Below are 18,910 nucleotides of genomic sequence, written 5' to 3' on the forward strand. Positions count from 1 at the left end.
TATCCCAGATCAACTGCAGCCCAGATATCACTATTTTTTTATAACTCCCACTGCTGGGAATCACTGATCTACATGAAAACAGTTTTCCCAATTGTAGACTGCATCTCTAAAGGAAATGAGTATCTTCATGATTACCGTCACTGTTAATCTCATTCCTATAAAGTGTGAATGACATACCGTTGGTATCAAAGAAAGGTAAATAACAACAATGTGTTTTAAAAAACTTCTTCACTCAAGTTGCTTTTTATTTTAGTTGATTTTTCCCTGTATTTTTAAAATGTATTTTCAATTCAAAATTCAAACCTGAATAAATGATCATAGTGGAATACTATATTCCAACATATTTCAATATCCTAAGGCCAAAGGAAAAAATTGGAGAATAAAAAATGCTATGATAACAAGCTGAATTCTAAGAAGAAAATTTGTTATCTTAGGGAATTTTTCCCCCATAGCAAAATTTTATAGCTTTGAATGGCAGTTCTTGCTGCGAAGAGAATTTGTTTTAATCCTTTTGATCACTTTAAATGGTACAATCTCATTATTTTTCAATGTCAGGAACAATGGAATAATGATCTTCAAGAATTAAGAGAACACTGATCAGTCACCCTAAGAAGGCATCCTGGTGGGCATGTGATAAGAGAGTGTAAGAGGGACAACAATGAGAATACTGGGCTGGGAAGTGAGGCTGGTAGGGTAAACTGAGTTCCAACTCCCCCTTCCTGAGGGTTGCTTTCATCTGAGTTCTCACATTTTACTCTCAGTATGGCCAACTGTCCACAGTTGGGTATACACTTACCCTCTTTCAGATGCTGACATAGTTAGGAAAACTTTTTTTAAATTTTTTTTAAGTATATATGAACAGGATAGTTCTTCAAAAAAAAAAAAAAAAACCTTTACTAAAAACTAGAGAAAGGTTAAAAAAAAAGAACTAGAGAAAGGTGAGGAAAAGAAAATGAAATGATAAAAAACCAGGAAATTTATAATAAGCATATATATGTACATATATACACATAAGCATATAATATATAATAAATATGTGACCAATAGTGGCTAACAGTGCAGTTAAGCTGGTATAAATTAGCAACTATAGAAATCATTATCCTAGTCACTTGATCTCAAAATGCTATTTTGTTTAACTGACTTTTCCCCCTCCATTTAAAGACAAGAGCCTTACTCCTGATTTCTCCACAACTTCCAATAAGACTTCTCCTTATATTACACATTGTGTTATCTCCAAGGGGAGTATATTTCAAAAAAATTTTAACCTCAACCCGTATCAGAAATATAATCAATATATCTCTATCCAACACACATATACATCCTACATGCAACAGATATAAACTTTATCAAAGTCTCATTATGTGTAATGTATTCTGATGTATTTCCTTTTCTGTTCTATTTTTCCAAATGTGGATAGCAATCTATTAAAATGATTCCATAATCTACTACTGGGTAGTACTAGCAATGGGAAAACTAAACAAAACAAAACAAAAAGATTTCCACCTCATCTAATGCTCACATTAATATGGAAGCTCATTACTAGAATAAGGGCACAATAATGCCCCTTTCTTAGTTTTTCAACTCTATATACTTCTCTGGAATTCTCAGGAGCTTCTGGTTGGTTCAGTTATTTCCCACACAGTAAGGACTATGACAAACCAGGGATATAAGAATAACAGTCACAATCAACTGCCAGTAGTGACAGAAGTCAACTCAAATTCTAGCTTCTTACCAGTAGAGAAATCAAGGAGCAACATGTGCTGCCCTAAGGCATCATTTAGACCAAAGAAGAGAGCACGGAAGTTCAAGAATCCAGAATGATGAAGGTATCTTGTATCACTCAGTTCTAGTGCCAAGAACGGGTAGCAAAACTGTGGGTGAAGAGTACATATTGAGTAACACCCTGGTCCTTTTGAATGAATGAATGAATGAATGAATGGTTTAATCAATATTCGCAAGCCTAAACAATTATCTCTTTTTTAAAAATTCACAACGGTATAAAAATTGTCCCCCATTTTGCTTGGGTAATTTGGAATGTGTGTTAATTCACTTCAATGAATTATGCAGAGACTTGAATGGGAGTGTTGCTTACAGGTGACAAAAGATGGGGCCTAATTAGGAACTCCTAGGAGAACTCTTATGAAAGGGGGATTTAGATTCTTTAACAAGCATTGAAATTAATTCCAAAGACAGCTTATGAGGTAATCAGTTGTTTTTTTTTTTTTTTATCCAGGAATTTTCTTTTAGAAAAAAAAAAATCAGCTCCTTAATTTCTTTAGGGCTCTGGCTGCCTGTAAGCATTTGCTGCTCTGCAGCTGCCTCAACACAAATGGCTCTGACTCCACAGATTGCTGGCTTTTCCTGGGAGAGACACTGCTATTTGTCAAATGTGACATGAGGATGAAGTTTGAGGGCAGGGGATTACAATCAGATATCTTTACTCAATACTGTCAAATGTGACTAGAATCAGAAAACAATGCTTTCACAGGTTTTTATACAGAGGAACTTTCTCACATTCACCAAGCATATTCATATTTAATTTTGAAAACTTTGGCCTTTGTCTCTACCTCATTTTGTCCCTCTTTCTGTTACAGCATGTAACTCCTGCTGTCTTGACAATAACTATGAGCATATCTTTATTCTTTTACTAAGTCCAGTTGAGGGCAGGGATCTGTTACCTTATTCTTTGTATCCTTAACTTCTATGACAGTACACACTTAGGAATTTATAATGGGCTCAATAACCCATTACATGAACAAACATGAAGAGGGGAACAAGGGATGTGAGCTTTGCTATGGGATGGAGGACAGGGTGAAGGTTGAAAGCAGGGCAAGAGAAGCAAGGAGAGTTATGGGCTTTCCCCAGAAATGAAAGATGACATTTCAAGTAGCAAGCTTTAACCCAACAGGGCTCCTGGCCACTTAACTCCCTTAAAAGCAAACCTACCTCTAGAGCAGGGCTTCTCAGTCTTTAAAGTGCACAGAAATCACTTGGGAATCTTGTTAAAATGCTTCTGACTCAGGAAGTCTAGGATAGAACCTAAGAATCTGCATTTCTAACAAAGTTCCCAGGGGTTACAAATAGAGCTGGTCCACAATTTAGAAAATAGCGAGGCACCCAGAATCTGTGCTCTAACATCTATAACTGCATGGATTTGACTGAGGTCCTAGGAAGAAACAGATAAGTTTAAATAGAGAACTGAGATTTTACTAAAATGTGAGTCACATTAGGGAATGCCAGCAAGAAAAAAATTAAGACCCTTAACACTAGCAACTGGGAGGATGAGCCATCACCAGTCCCAGACCAAAAGGGGTAAAAGGATTGGACCCTGATGGGATTGGATGCGGAACCTCTGGGGTGCTTCTAGGAACTTCTAGGTTACCAGAACTAAAGAACTTTGGAGCTGAAACAGGAATAGTAGGACATGAGAAGATCTGTATTCTCATCTGTCTTGGGTAGAACACAGACACTTTCCAGGGAGTGAGAAGTCTCACTCCTGTCCTACCTTCTAATGTTCTGCTGTGCTTCCCACTGGCCAACCCAATCGAGACCTGGAAGGCAAGGGGGAGGGGAGGTTGTAAAAGACCCCCAGAGCACAGAAGGCATGGAGAGTGGACTGGAGAGCACAGGGAGCTGTCCCACTGAAGGGCTTTTGACCAATTTAGCTATTTACTATTCCCTATGAAAAAAGTAAATACCTTTAAAACTGAGTCTGGCCTTGTCTAAAGGGGGCTAAAGGATAAAAGACTGCAATGAGTCTGTGTTGTTTCTGCAGGCAATCTTTAGAAAGAAAAGAACCTCAAGGGGCTTGGTAGGTAAGGGCAGCTTTAAAGATAAAAGAAAAACTAGCTAAATGCCTCAGGCAGAGGCATAAAGGAAGTGCTGGGAAACCATTAAAAGACCAGCTAAGGAAGATAAGAATGTAGTGGCCCCTACAGACCCTGGAGAAACAGGACTGGCAGGCTGGGGCTGGGGGCAGACAAGATGAAACTTCACTCTGGTTTCAGAAGCACTTTGCCCAAAATCCTCCAAATCCTTTTTAAAATTTAGATGCATTATCACTGGTAGATTTCCAAGATATGGGGAAGAAAGCATCCCCAAGGAAAACTAGAATGAGTAAGCACTATGACTACTAGATGGTCAATTCCTAAGAAAACTCAACCAGAAGTCTGGTAGAGAAATCCAATTATAATTGTGTGTGTGTGTGTGTGTGTGTGTAAGAATATACACACGTACATACACAGATGAGATTCCTCATTAGAGCTCCAATTGAGGCTCTCAGGAAAACATCAAGAAATGGAAAAAGCAACATCCTCATATTTGGATTTTCGACATGTTAATAACCCATATCTTTTACCCTAAAAAACAGGGTGAGAAACCATCCTGAGGGATGTACCATGCTCCTCATCAGTAATAGTGGGGACAATGGGGACTGCACAGCAGTCCTTCCCAGTTATGAGGTCAGCCCAAAATGCCTGGTATCCGAAGGAAATGAGAGCCCAATCTGGACCGATGGACCAGATCAGGGTGCTCTTTGCCAGGATATGATAGAATGTTGACTGGTGCTGCCCCTCCTCACCACTTCAACCCCTTCTCTAAACCCATATTCCAAGAGACACAGGGTAGTTAGTTCACCACTGGCCCCAGGGGAACTGTCAGGAGGAAAAAAAAAACAAAAACAAAGATTCCAAATTCTTGGTTCTAGTTCAAATGAGAGACAAAAGTTGTTTTGAAAAGAGATATGAACCAGCAGAACGAGTTTTTTGTTTTTTTGTGCATGAATATGTGTGTTTTACTACTTCAGGAAGAAAGGAAAATTTGGAGAGGATAAAGAGCACTATAGGCCTTGAGAGAATATACATTCTGTGTCCCGGCCCCAGAATAAAGCCCCAATCGATTATGGTGGGATTTGGAATCATGACAGGCTTCCCCCAGAAGTTTAGGAAGATCTGGCAGGATGCTTCCTTCCTTTCGCTCTTCTCTATTAAGGATGACAGATGCAGAGACTTCCTAGCAAGGGCAGGAACAATACAGTAGGGGTGAATTTGGTGGGCTAAGGCAGGGGGGTCGGGAGATGCCTGCCTTGCCTAGGGGTACTGATTTCAGTTGACAGAGAGAAAGAGAAGAAGAGTAATGGATTCTCCTCCCACCTGGAGGTCAAGGTCCTGATACCAGGGGCTGCCAAGTGGGTAGTTCAGAACAGGCAGCCAGTCAGGAGGTACATCCATGCCCAGGGAAGCATGCAAGCACCCCAGAGGTTCTGCATCCAATCCCATCAGGGTCAGGGCATTAGCTTGGGGCTCTGAGAAATCAGGGGAAGGAGTGGGTGCTGATCCAGAACAGAGGTCCCCTGTCTTCTAAAGCAGTACTTCTTAAAGCAACATCCAATAAAGAGGGGAAGGAAGAAATATCCTGAATATTCTGAATCTTAACCAGAAGCAATTTAGGAAGCACTAAATTGAATGGAGCAGACTGGCTGTGGCTGTGACTAGATTAACTTTTTCTGCTGTTAGAAATGGGGGATTAGAGTTAGAATATAAATTTGTTGCTAGAAATGGAGAAAATTATATTCTGTGACTGTGAAATTCATGTGTATTACAAGATTGATTGATTTCCCTCAGCCTCCCTTGCTTAAATGTTAAATATGAATATTCAGTTAAGGTCAAATTCTCTCCAGAAACAACAACCCCACGGTCTGACTTCCGCAAACACCAGAGAAGCAGATCCTGGCTGGCCATCTGGCCTTGACCTTAGATCTTACCTGAGCTCTGATTTAGGGATGGCTTCACAGGTCCAGCCCAGGCTCAAAAAGCTGGGGGGAGGGACGCCTGCCTGGAAGTACCTGGGCCTATGCAGGTCCTCAATCCCTGCTAACACGTGTCAACATGCTGCCAGCTCCACTGCAAACAGGAGGGCCCTGCCCCTTCTGCTTGCCTCTCCTTTCCATTGTCTTGCTGCAGCCTCTCATTTCTTCTGCAGTTTCCCAAATAAATCCAGTTCATAAGGATCTCTTACATGAAATAGGGACTCTTGGGTTCCATGTCAGTAACATTGTGGGTTCTCTTCGATTTGCTATTATTATAGCTAGATGACTGAATTTCTGCAAAGATTTGTTAGAAAGGTGCACACTGGCCAGAGTTTTTTTTTTTTTTTTTTTTTTTTTTTTGGCCAGAGTAATTTTGAACCAATAAAGAACTGTCACTATTGTCACCATTAAGTAACCCATTTTCCAGGTAATGAGGGTGTTTAGAATATTTCTGCTCTCCACAAGGACTGGTGAGCAACTGAATGTGATCTTTGCCCTAGAACTGGGGCAGATATTGTTTATAAATGGCTGTTTGAGGAATCACAGCATACGTGTACCCCAGGAGTTACATACCAAAACTTTGTAGAATTCTGATGAAAACAACATGGGGAGCCCAGAACACACAGTATTAGTATTCAGTTTGTGAAAACCAAGTAGTTGCAATGGTAAAGCCTCTTACATCTGGTTCTACCCAAGGATATGTGAGAATGTGTGTGCAACTCCTGAAAATATCTAGCTTGCCAGGACTATTATTCATTTTCTATCATGCAAGTTGCACAGCCCTGATCAGCAGCCCAAAGAAGATACCTCTGCTTAATTGCAGAGCTTCAATATGTATCTTAATATGGAATTTGGGGGAATTTCCCTGACAACATGATGTAGTGTTGTTTTTAATGCAGTATGTAGTGCACTCTTCAATAATACCTAGGCCCAAACTAAGTTTGATTTTCATAATGGCCTACAAAAAGGCCTGGGGCTTTTTTATCTACACGATTCTAGGTCAATTCATTTAATGAAAAGAAAAGCTTCCACTACAAAAATCAGGCAAGCATTCCTTGAGACTTGTGCTGGAGAGAAAAGAAATGAATATACCATATCAGCAGATGAATTCAGATGTTCTGACCCCTGCTTAAGCTGCAAAGTTAGGCCAATGCATGTTTACAGATGAGAAGTAGTCATTCTGTAAAAGAAAGAGAGGAAAACTCTAAAAAAGTATAGTCTTCTAAACATATTAGAATGAACTGCTGTGACAGCCCACATCCCCTAATATCAGAGAATTTATTATTTACAGTACCAGCTAGCTAGGAACTGTACTACATTCAGGAAAGTCTAATAAAAAAGTTTCCAGAGAGTGCAGCTCTTACAAAGGTATTTAAAACAGAATAAAAGAGAGAAAGAAATCCTAGTCAATGTGTATTAATACTCAGTAATTCTATACAACATTCCTTAGTGCCCCACATTGGGTAAAATACCTGTTGAACATCTTCAACAATTCTATGAAAAATATTATCAGTACTATTAAAATTTATTTTTACAGATTAAAAAACGGCTTAAGGAGAGTTTGTCACTCATCTAAGGACCCATAGCTGGTAAGAGTAAGAATGTAAAATGTAGGATTCAAATTCAGAGCCAAAGGCCTCAGAGCCAAAACTCTTTGCCCTTTGCCCTGGGTATTTTCCCCCAGGCCATGCGCAATGTTAATACTTCTCAAGCTGTGGTCACTGCTAATTAGCTGTCTATGAGTGGGCAATATAGCCAGTCTTTAGAGAAGTTCTTGTCACTACTGAAAGAGCACACCACAAGAGAATCAAAGCACTCATACATTTTTAGGACCTAGGAAGCTGCCAGTCAAGTTCTGAAGAGATTTCATAAGAAACTTGGAGTTCACTAAGGGATTGTCAGTCATTTCACATACATTCCTTCACTGCACTTATTTACTTTAAAACTAGAAATATAATATTCAAACTTTTGAAAAAAATCCTAAAGAAAAGCCGGGACATCTAACAACTGACTTATGAGTGAGTTATGTATTATCTCTGGACTATACCAAACATTAATAAATTTACACAGACCAAATTATTTCCCAAGTTTGGAGTTGATCAATCTTCTGGGAGTGATACTAGCAACAATCAACAGCTAATGGCTTAGCTGCTGCCCAAGGAAGCTAACACCAAGAACAGCTTATAGTCATATTGACAGAGGCATGGGAAATACCTACTCCACTCAAAGAGTTCACAGTAAAGCTATCAGATTAAAACACTGCTGAGGAGGGTCATATCTTCAATATTGGTGGCTCTCCTGGATTTTGTCCCTCATTCTCTTCCAATGTCTCTCTACTTGTGGCACCTGAGCCTCTGCCCATGACCTTATTTATCCATTGCTGTGGCTTCACTTACTGGCTGAGGATTCTCTAATCTTTGGCCAGATCACTCTTGAGTTCAGACTCTTCAGGATGTCAAATCATCTTCATATGTTTGCTTTCACCTGAAACTCATCATACCCAAAATTCAGCCCCTCTCAATTGTAATCATTGCTTTCCCCCAGTCTCAAGAATGGCATCACCACAACTCTCCCATTTTTCACTTCTCCTCCTTCTATGCCCACCATATTGGGCAGGTCCACAAATATGGCCAAATCTACCTTAGACACATCTCTCAAATCCATCTTTTTTGATTTAGTTATATATCCAGTAAAAAATTTATGATGTATCTAGGCTATTGCACACCTAACTTGTCTCCCGATATTTGGCTCTCTGCCATTTTAATATCCTTTACATACACATGCAAAGGCTGCTAAAACAAAATTATATAATGCCATTGTCTTGTTAATAATCAGTGGATGAGGCTAATCCAACTATTAGGTAGTTGGATCTAAATCCATTAGCTGGTATAAATGTTTCTTTACAATTTGCCTTAGCTTACCTTTTCTACCTCATCTCTATCCCCCAAGTCCAATCATATTTGCTGAAGTTCATCCATAATACTCTAATCGTGGATCCCTTAGTAGGGTGGTGAATAGGAATCAATGGGGACAAAAGAGTATAGTGGTTAAGAAAGAAGACTTTTCAGTTGGGCTGATGTGAACTGAATCACAGATTTACCTCTTACTGATGTGGTAATTTATGTTTTCACTCTGAGGCCTGACACCCCCTTGTCTCAAAAAATGGGATAATAACACAAGGTTATCATCAGAACTAATTAAGGTAATCTGTTAGCTATTACAATAATACTCCCTCAACATTAGGTATATCTAGAGAAAATTTTCAAAGAAGAAACACTTTGTACAAATACATTATTTTTAGTTAACTGATGATGTCCTCAAGGCTGTATTCTTTAGTTTTTAGAGGTTCTTGAAGGGGCAGTTTGGAAAGAGAACTGAAATAGGTATGTAGCAATTAGGAACTATCCTGTTGAGGTTCTTAAACTACCCAGGTTTCTATGCCACTAATTTAGTAATTCACTGAATACAGAACTATTATATATACGCCTCATATTATTACTTTCTTTACTATGTTATATCTCCAAATATACCTAAGTACAGAAACTTCATCTTCTTTTTTTTTTTTTATTTTTTTAATTTATTTATGATAGTCACAGAGAGAGAGAGAGAGAGAGGCAGAGACACAGGCAGAGGGAGAAGCAGGCTCCATGCACCGGGAGCCCGACGTGGGATTCGATCCCGGGTCTCCAGGATCGCGCCCTGGGCCAAAGGCAGGCGCTAAACCGCTGCGCCACCCAGGGATCCCGAAACTTCACCTTCTACTTCTTAATATCTTAACAGTAACCTAGCCCAACACAAGATTCTTGGTAGACCTTCAATAAGTATTGAGGTCAGAGTTAATCAGGCTACAGATTGCTAATCCTCATGATAAATGCCAAAAGTTAAACGCATGAGTTTCTGATGTCGCTCAACCATGATGTTTTTTCCCAAGGGAATAAAGATTATATTTCATAAGAGGAAAAAAGAAATGCTTTACAATTCCTTTTGTCATGCTGTACAAAGCAAAATGCAAATTAGCATGAGCCCATGGGCACACAAATTAAAATTAAGCTTTGAGCAATTAACTATTTTCATTGCAATGTTGATAAACACAGTTCATAACACTAAGGCCATATTTCTCCAGGTTATCTGCATCACTTGATGTAAGTAAATATGCACAGTGCTTATAAAAATGTTGACCAATATTTGACTGCAAATGAAAAAGGCTGTGAGTCTGGCCTCTAGTTGGAAACCACCTCACAATGCCTCCTTGGGAAAATGTTCCTCTCTAACATTCTGTCTCCATAAGTTTGTAAATGTTTCCTCTGATGGCCATGTATTTAAGGACTCAAAAAATCATGTCCATAAGTTATTCTGAGCTTCATCAGCAAAATTCAATTTACTGAGTATGTACAGATAAAGCTAACAATTATTAGCAGTTACTACATACCAAGTATCATTCTAAGTACTTTACACATACTAACGAGTTCGATCCTCACAGTAACCCTATAAGGTAGGCACGACTACCTCCATTTTACAGGTGGGACAGGTGAGATTTAAGAGAAAAATTCACTAGCCCATGATTATAGCACTACTGGGGTATAGCCCAGATTTGCACACAGCCTATCCATTCCCAGAGCCTTTGCTCGCAATCACCATACCATACTGCACTCATAAAACAGAATTCAATATATGCTTTGGGAACTGGAAAGAAGGAGAAATCACTTATTAAAGTTCAGGAAAGACCTCAAGGGGAAGGATGTGCAGGATTCTGACTGGTAGAGATGGAACAGGACTGACGTGAATTCTAGGCTCTAGTGAACAAAGTCACAGCTGGGCAGGCACAGGGAACAGGGTGGGATGGATGCGGAGTCTAGCTTGGCTCATGATGTAATAGAAAGCATAGTTGTAACAACTCTTCAGATGCCACAGGAGGACACTATGGGGCTTTATTTTTTTTTTAATTTTTTTTTTATTTATTTATGATAGTCACAGAGAGAGAGAGAGGCAGAGACATAGGCAGAGGGAGAAGCAGGCTCCATGCACCGGGAGCCTGACGTGGGATTCGATCCTGGGTCTCCAGGATCGCACCCTGGGCCAAAGGCAGGCGCCAAACCGCTGCGCCACCCAGGGATCCCACTATGGGGCTTTAAATACTAGGCTATGAAAAGTTTTCTCAACAAGGTAACAAGTTGAGACTTTCTTTGGGAAGATTAGATTCTTTTTTAAAGTTTCGGAACTTTTTTCTCAGAAGACCATTTTCCTTACTTAGTCTTATAGAGTATTTTGGATAATAATCCAAAAATCAAGAAATTCTGCACTGGGAGGCCAAAGGTACTGAAACTAAGAGGATGAAGCTTCACAGGAATGGGGATGAAGTTCAGAAACTTCAACTGTCCATGTTTAGGATGACTGCTTCTTGGCAAGAGTACAGTTCATATTAAAAAGATGTGATTTTAGCCAAACTCAAGGTCAGTACAAGCTAACAGCACTACATGGGTGCCAAGAAAACTAAAGGGAACATTGAGCAGCACAGAAGTATAGAGGTTTATCACACAGAAAGAAGAGATGATTATCCTAAACGTAGCAGAACTGGAATTCAGCTCTGGGCACCACTAAGGGTGGATGTTGACAGCCAGGACTGAATTCAGAACAGGATGGATGAAGACAGACAGTCAAGAAGCTGTGCCACATGTGAAACTGTTGAAAGCAATGGAGAAATTTTTTTGTTTTGTTTTGTTTTTGTTTTTTTGTTTTTTTTTAGCAATGGAGAAATTTAAAAGGCTCCAAGGAAGCATGCTCACTATCATCAAATATTTCAGGAACTGTCTCAGGAATAACAATGAAAGGCTAATATAACAAATGAATCAACTATTACTAACGGCAAGCTCTACATTAGCTATGCAGGAAGAGGGGTGTTCCTGAAGTAAAGAAAGCAAACAGTGTCCAACAGGGGCCAGTGTCCAACAAGCTAGCCAAAGATAAAGTAATGCTTTTAAAAAGAAAATTCACCTTCTGATTATGGGAATATAAATACTAAAGGAAAGATACTTCGAACCTAGTCTTCAGGAATTTGGAGATGTCCGTGTGAGAGGAGTGGTGAGACCAGGAAAAGGGAAAAGGAGGGTGTGGAATTTGAGCTGGACTTTGACAGATGAATCGGTTTACAATCCAAGGTGGCCAAGTAACTACCAAAAAGCCAAATCTCTTCAGTAAACAGACAGAATTGTAAACAGATTACTGAAAAAGCTCATTGAGTCCACTAAGGGCTTAAGAACTTATAATAATTCTCTGTATTACATTCCTTCTCAAATTTTTGCAGTTTATAGGGGTAAAGCAATCCTTTCCATTCTTTTCTCCCAAGAGTATCCCCTACACATACATTCTCACACACACACACACACACACACACACACGCACCAAGATTTATATATGACTGTGGAAGAAGAATAGATACCACCTTCTCCTTCAAGAGAGTAGGTCAATATGGGGCCCCATTAATAAGGAGAAACAGCTTTCCTCAATTGTTCAAAATCCTACAGCAACTTCCATCAAAATCTCAAAAAGTTCTCCTATTATCTCCACGCTGGAAAATACAGATAACAAATTTGGTCATTCATTCAGCATTGTGTGGAGAAAATGCCCAGGACTCAGAGAGAAACAAATTTTGGTTCTCATTTTTGCCGTGACACTCAGCTATACAAAATGTGGGTAAGACACTTGGCCTCATAGTGCCTCAGTCCCCTTATCTGTAAACTGTATATACCCCCTTCTGCATGAAGTTATTGTAAAGGTAAAGGAAACAGTATTCATAAAATGCTTGCACCCATTCTATCATTCTATTCATCGTTACCACTAAAACCTACAGAATACTAGTGGCAGACGTTTTGATAGCTGAGACATTTCTGGGACTTGGGAAATTGAGTTCTTAAAAAAAGCTAAAAATGGGCTTGTCCAATATTGGCTTCTGATTTCTTCCATTCCATACGCTAGAAAGCTGTTTTGAAGGAATTGCAACCTCTTAGTGTTAAGGGATATCCAGAGACTTCCCTAATTCGAAAAGGGATTGCACTTTGGGGTGTTTTGTTTTGTTAGAAGGAGGGGAGGGGCAGCTGCAGCAGATGGATCAAGTGATAAATCTTGTCATACTTTAACTAAAAAACACTAGAAGATTTGTACCTGCTGAATAATTCGAGGTTGATAAAGAATGAAAGATGATTACTATATGCTACATTACTATATAATACTATATAATATATTATTTAAAAAGAATCTTTTCAAGTAGGTGAAGCCTTCATTTTAACTATATTGCTACAAAGCACTCTGTCTTGAATAGTCACATAGTTCCTTTGGATGATGCCCTACACCAGCACAGAAGGCTCTACTATACACCCCTGTCATCACAGGCAGCACTGCATCAGGTTATTGCCTCCACATCTCCAGCATTTCTTTTGAAGTTTATGGAGGCATCATTTGAAATGAGCTCTGCAAGTCATGGAACAAAAAGAAAAATCTCGTTTAGCATCTACTTATTCCAGAAGTTTCAGATAGCTATGTACACTTTAGTACACCAATAACTGAAATATTGTGCCTTTCTGTCTTTTAAAGCAAAATAATGGGCATTTCAGGTCCCAAATAGTGGTTTTTGTGAAGCAACAGGTTGGATTCTTTGGAAGGGCAATGTGCAGCTGGGCAGGAAACATTCTTTCATTTCAGGCCCTAATTTACTACTATGCATATCCATATGAGGAATTTTGAAAGTTTAAGTCTTCATGTTCACTTAATTAAATACATCTAACATGGAGTATTAGGTACAGTAATCTTCATAGTGAACAGAGACAAGACCTGCTTACTCTGCTCACTTACAAACAGAGTTTGCTTGGTACCTGAGCTTTGTAAACCTATCATTTATTCATCACTAAAGTGCCCTAGCAATGAATGGCCATCTCGTCAGCACTGACATTGTCCAAACATTCCTCTTAGTAGTTTTTGTTCCCTTAAATAATCTACAGGTTTCTCTATCATTAAGAAACAATTCTCTTTTTCTCAATGCCCCCCCCCACACACACACACACCCCACCTTCTTTCTGTTTAGATAAGCACTTGGGGGCAATTGTTCTCAGTGCAATCATCTTTCAGTGAATGGTCCTATCACCAGGTCATACTACACCTTCAGAGATAGCCAAAAGGCTGCAATATTCAGTCTCCTAAGATGGTGGTGAATTGCTTCCCCACATCTTTACTATAATAACACTGCACATTTTGACTGAACTGCCTTCATCTTCTCTGCTTTTGGAAAATTTCCAGGCAGGGTCTGTGTTTACGTCAGCAAGACTGATTCAAAACACCACCTCTGGGGTTTTAAATAGGCTCTGAAACACATTCCAGCACTTGGCTCAACTCACTTCAGTAGGAGGCCTTCCAGTAAATCTGTTACTTTACTTTGTCATTCTACTTATTGCAGAGGGGCACTGATTTCCTTGTAGCTCATCTCATAAGCGATTTTATTTTTCTTAAATTTCTGCTGGAACCTTGGCTAATAAAGCCTTGCATTATGATGTCCATTGCCTTCAGAGCTCCTCTGTAAAGATTCTGCTAGCTTAAGTAAACTAAGCATTATTCTGTTTCCCATCTGATTTTTTTCTTTCAGCTTTAGTATCAAAAAAATTAAGTCCTTTTTTTATATTTTCCAATCTAAATGCAAGTCTTATCTTGTTAAACTTGCTTTTGATTAGTACAGTTACTATTCAATTAATCCCTTAGTTTGTAGTGTAACAAGGGCCTTACAAAATTTGTAAGGGATAGGACATGTACAAAGGCGGTTGGGCAGGGGGCAGTTATTTTATGCAGAACTAGGGCACCTATCAAAACAAAACTGCAGAATGTCAAATTTAAGAAGAATTTCCAAAAATAATGCGAATTGCTTTTATTTACAAAATTTAAAGTAAGACTGTATTTTGTAATAATCATCAAAGCACGTAATAGAAAATTATTTTCATAAACAAATGAGCACATCAAGCACATCCTAGACATTATGCTGGAAATATATACTCTATCATAGACTTTGGTTTTGCTTACTATACTCTGAAATCTAAAAAGCAAAAAAAGCCCTTACTCCTCCCAACTCATACTACACAAGAAAAGCAGTATTTCATCTAAATGGGCTTTCTTACTAAAGTCTAAAGAAGGCTCAAAAAGAAGGCTCAAAAGGGCAAAAGTGGACTTTACCTTTGATTACAAAACACATTAGTAAAACTATTTTAAAACAATAAAGAAACTGTAAACACACTGGCAAAAATATAAAGATGATGATACTTAACTAAAAAGAACCCAGAACACTCTGAAGCAAATGATCCTAGTTTGAAGGAAATGAATTTCAAATAAACAATAAAAGCACCCATCCGAATACTTCCGCTTCCTCTGAAAGACAATGCAAAGGACAAAAACAAGAAAAAAAAAAAAAAAAAGACACATAAGGAGTCACTTACAAAGGGGCTGTATGGGTAACAGTGCTCTAAAAATTAAACATAAAGGAGGTTAACAGATACTGTGGAAACCTTTCTGGGAAGAGCTGCATTTGTATTTCTTGAAATAGGCCTTCTGCTTACTATTAATCAGACTAATGGCTGGCTTTCAGAGTATGCTCTAATGCAGGTACTGATTTCTTGAAGAGGATGCATAAGAGAGGGGTAGGCAGAGGCCAGGACAAAATGAGAAGAAATGGATGAAAGCAGCACACAAAAATCCCAGGCACAGTTCTTTCTGTAGGACAGGGATGCAATGGGCACTCCCTCCCCATCCGTCTTCTCCAGGACCAGGGCAAAAATAGCTGCTTCTGCTTGGCATCCTTTGTCCCAACATGGAAAACCAGAGGAAAGGCTTGGTAGCCTGACCAAAGAAATACATTATTTCCACTAAAGAGTGGAAGTGCTTGCTTGGGTAATGGAGTCTGCATCAGTAGATGTTCCCAAAATTAGATAATGATCTGGAAATATTGGATTAGAGGGATTTTTAATTTTTTTTATTGATTTTTTTTAAGATTTATATGTTTGAGAGAGAGAATACAGGGGAGCAGGGGGAGATAGAGGGGCAGAGGGAGAAGGAGAGAAAATCCCAAGCCTACTCTGCACTGAGCGCAGAGCCCCACTAGGGGCTCGTTCTCATTACCCCGAGGTCCTGACCTGAGCAGAAACCAAGAGTGAGACACTCAATTGACTGAGCCATTCAGGCACCCCTGGATTAGTTCTAAAGGCTCCTGCTCAAAAGCAGGAACTGGAATCAAAAGACCTCTAAGCCATTCATTTTTATGCATCTATTAGTATTCCATTTTAACAAGCCTTCCCAAATTAGTAATAGGGCTTATCTACTCTCCTTCTATATTGAGCTTTAGAAACATATTCACTCTGTAACAAAAATCTCTGTAAGGTTAAAAAAAAAATCACAGCTTACTATCTCTTAACATAATGTACCTATAACCTCCTAATAAAACCATAAGCACCACTTACGCATTCACTTAAAAATGGATTAAAAAAAAAAGCTATAGCAATCATCTACTCTCTTCTTTCCTCTCTTAAATAAAAGAATCAGTCTGCGGAAAGAAGCCTGTTATTGATCTAGGAAGTGCTCTCAACCTTACCTTTTAGGAGGTTAAAAGTCTTAGGAACGATATTCTTAAGGGAGAAGTACAAAACATCTGTCCGACTATGTGTCCTCATGGCCTAGAGGTGGGGAGGCCATCCTCCACCCCACATCCAGCACTTCACACCCTCTGAGCACTGCCTCCTCCTCCAGGACAGGACAGCACTGGTTGCCTCCAGCCCAGAAGCCAAGAAACAAAGGGCACTGGAGTTTCTTGTCAAGCAGAGAACTAAGTCCCACTGCACGGTAGCTATTTAAAGAGGCAGTGTCTGTGGGACAGATCTGCCTCCCAGCCTTCCTGTTTGTGTCCCAGCTCCAATTTTCACCCATTTCCTAAGGAAGACTGCACAGTGTAATCAGTCTCCAGAAGGCTGAGATTTATGAAAAACCTGCAGTGTATGAGGGCAATTTTTAGATAGTCTTCCCCTTTCCTTCTTTTCCCCACTAAGCGGATATGAGGCTTTATTAAAAGTATTTTCAAAGTCAAAAGCAAATACCGTATCTATCATGATTTGTAAGTATTTCTACTTCTGAAAGAATTTTAACTTGAAATTTAGAAACAAAAGAATTTGTAGATAATTAATCCAACATGTATCAAATAGTAATGCAGAGAAAAAACACGCAATTTATAGTCAGAAGGCAAGGGCTTGATTCAAAAAATTGCTAGCTTAAGTAAGCTAAACATTATTTTGTTTTCCATCTGACTTTTTTTTTTTTTCGTATGGGATTTGCTAGCTTTAAGTAAAGAAATTTACCCAATCTCTCTGGCCTCGCATAAGAAATTCACCCATCTCTCTCAGCCTCATTTTCTTTGTCTGAATAAATGGGAATAATAACATGTACTTTACATGTCTATTTTGAGAACTGCATAAGATAACTGAAAAGGGCCCTGTATTTTGCCTTAAAGTCAGATCATGCTGTCACTGCATGGTGGCATCCAATTTTCCAGATGATGATACATAGTATCAGTCATTAGTAGCTGGATACAAAAAGCTAATATATCCCCCTCTCATCTCACCAAAATTATATTATGTATGCATTTGTTCACTTGTGTGACTTCTCCATTGGTAATGAATACTTAACAATATTCCCAGGACCAAGAATAGCACTTAGCATTTATTAATATGCAATAAGAAGTTGTTAAATAAATGAAGAGATAAATGCATAATTCCAGGAAAATCAAGCACAATGTTCTACACACAGTAAGCTTGTAATAAACACTTACTGAATTAATGAATGAATCATAACTCTTTTCTACAGAAAAACATCCCAGGAAAAATGCAATATAATAGAATTTTAAGACAAGTTGGAGTTTTTAGCATTTAACATAAATATGACTATATGTTTTTTTAGATTACCCTGTTCAAATACATTATTAAGATGGCTAAGGTACAGATTTCTTACAACATGGATAGGAATTACAATATTCAGTATGAATTAATTCAGTGAAAAGGAGTTTAGCTTAGTTTAGAAGATGTACCTAAAATCCTTCCTCAGGCCCTTATCTGTTAAAAATGGAAACTCCTTTCCTTTGGTGCCCTTCAAGTTCTAGTGTGGTGGCAGTGGGATTTGATAAGGACTCATTGACTTTTTAAAAACATTACCTAGAGAAGAAGGATACAAACCTGTGGTCCCCTGTGGTTCTTATGATCCAACAATTAATGTTTAATATAATACAACAACATGCCAGGAGACAGGATAGTCTCAGGGATCTGAAACAAAAGATTTAGTTTTGAGCCTTCACATCATTGCTTGAATCCAGTTCAGGCCACGAGAGACTAAAAATCAATTCTTTGACGGCTGCTCATTAATTTGTCATGTATAAAGAAGAAAGCAACTTTAGTGGATACTTGTCCATTTTATAAAATTACCAAGAGGAAAGGTCCTGCATCTTAAAAGATCATGTGAAACATAATTCTTTTACTTCTCAGCATTTCTCTTGCTTTGCTTGAGAAATAGGACCTTCCCTGTCTCTCTTCCTTCCCTCTCTGCCCTCTCTCTTGGGTCCCAATTTATAGATAGAATAAAAATTTACTATGGATCTTTTTGCAAGTGTTAAAAATGGAAAATAAAGATTTAAAGTTTCTCACTCTGAATGAAGTCATTTTGGTTCTATAATATGAGGAAGCATTCATAATCACTGAACCTGAAAGTTGTATTGCTTTTGGCCAACAAGAAAGAATCTCTTAAGAACAGAGTGGTGGTCAAATAAAAACAGAATTTCCTGCCTTTAACAAGTATCTATACCCTCTTTTTCCGAGCTCAGAGTTTCAGACGTTGTAACATACTGTTTGCCACATACCCCCCCCCTCCTCTCTGACACAGCTTCCCCAGTGCTAGAGGCATTTTTAATTGAATAATTAAAGATTCTGAAGAACTTTTGAAATAGATTTTTGACAGCTTCCAGCAGCAAGGCTTTCTCACCTTACATATAGCCTCTGGCCTGACAAACACCAACCAGTCTACAGGGAGCTTGTAAGTTCAGCT

At 38.8% G+C, this 18,910-nt stretch overlaps 1 protein-coding gene across 20 annotated transcripts in view; it reads right to left on the minus strand.

Annotated features, from left to right (window-relative positions):
- The window catches only part of ARHGAP28 (Rho GTPase activating protein 28), a 257,341-nt gene that overhangs the window by 134,785 nt on the left and 103,646 nt on the right, over positions 1–18,910 (minus strand). Inside the window, exon 1 of one of the 20 annotated variants that reach the window (XM_077900034.1) lies at positions 6,899–6,973. The exons of the other annotated variants lie outside the window; for them this stretch is intronic. The gene's annotated coding sequence lies outside the window, so the exon portion shown is untranslated. Of the gene's footprint in view, positions 1–6,898; positions 6,974–18,910 lie in introns of those variants that run through there. 20 annotated transcript variants of the gene reach the window in all.

Source organism: Canis aureus, chromosome 6 (assembly GCF_053574225.1).
Source record: "Canis aureus isolate CA01 chromosome 6, VMU_Caureus_v.1.0, whole genome shotgun sequence".
NCBI classification, from domain to species: Eukaryota; Metazoa; Chordata; class Mammalia; order Carnivora; family Canidae; genus Canis; species Canis aureus.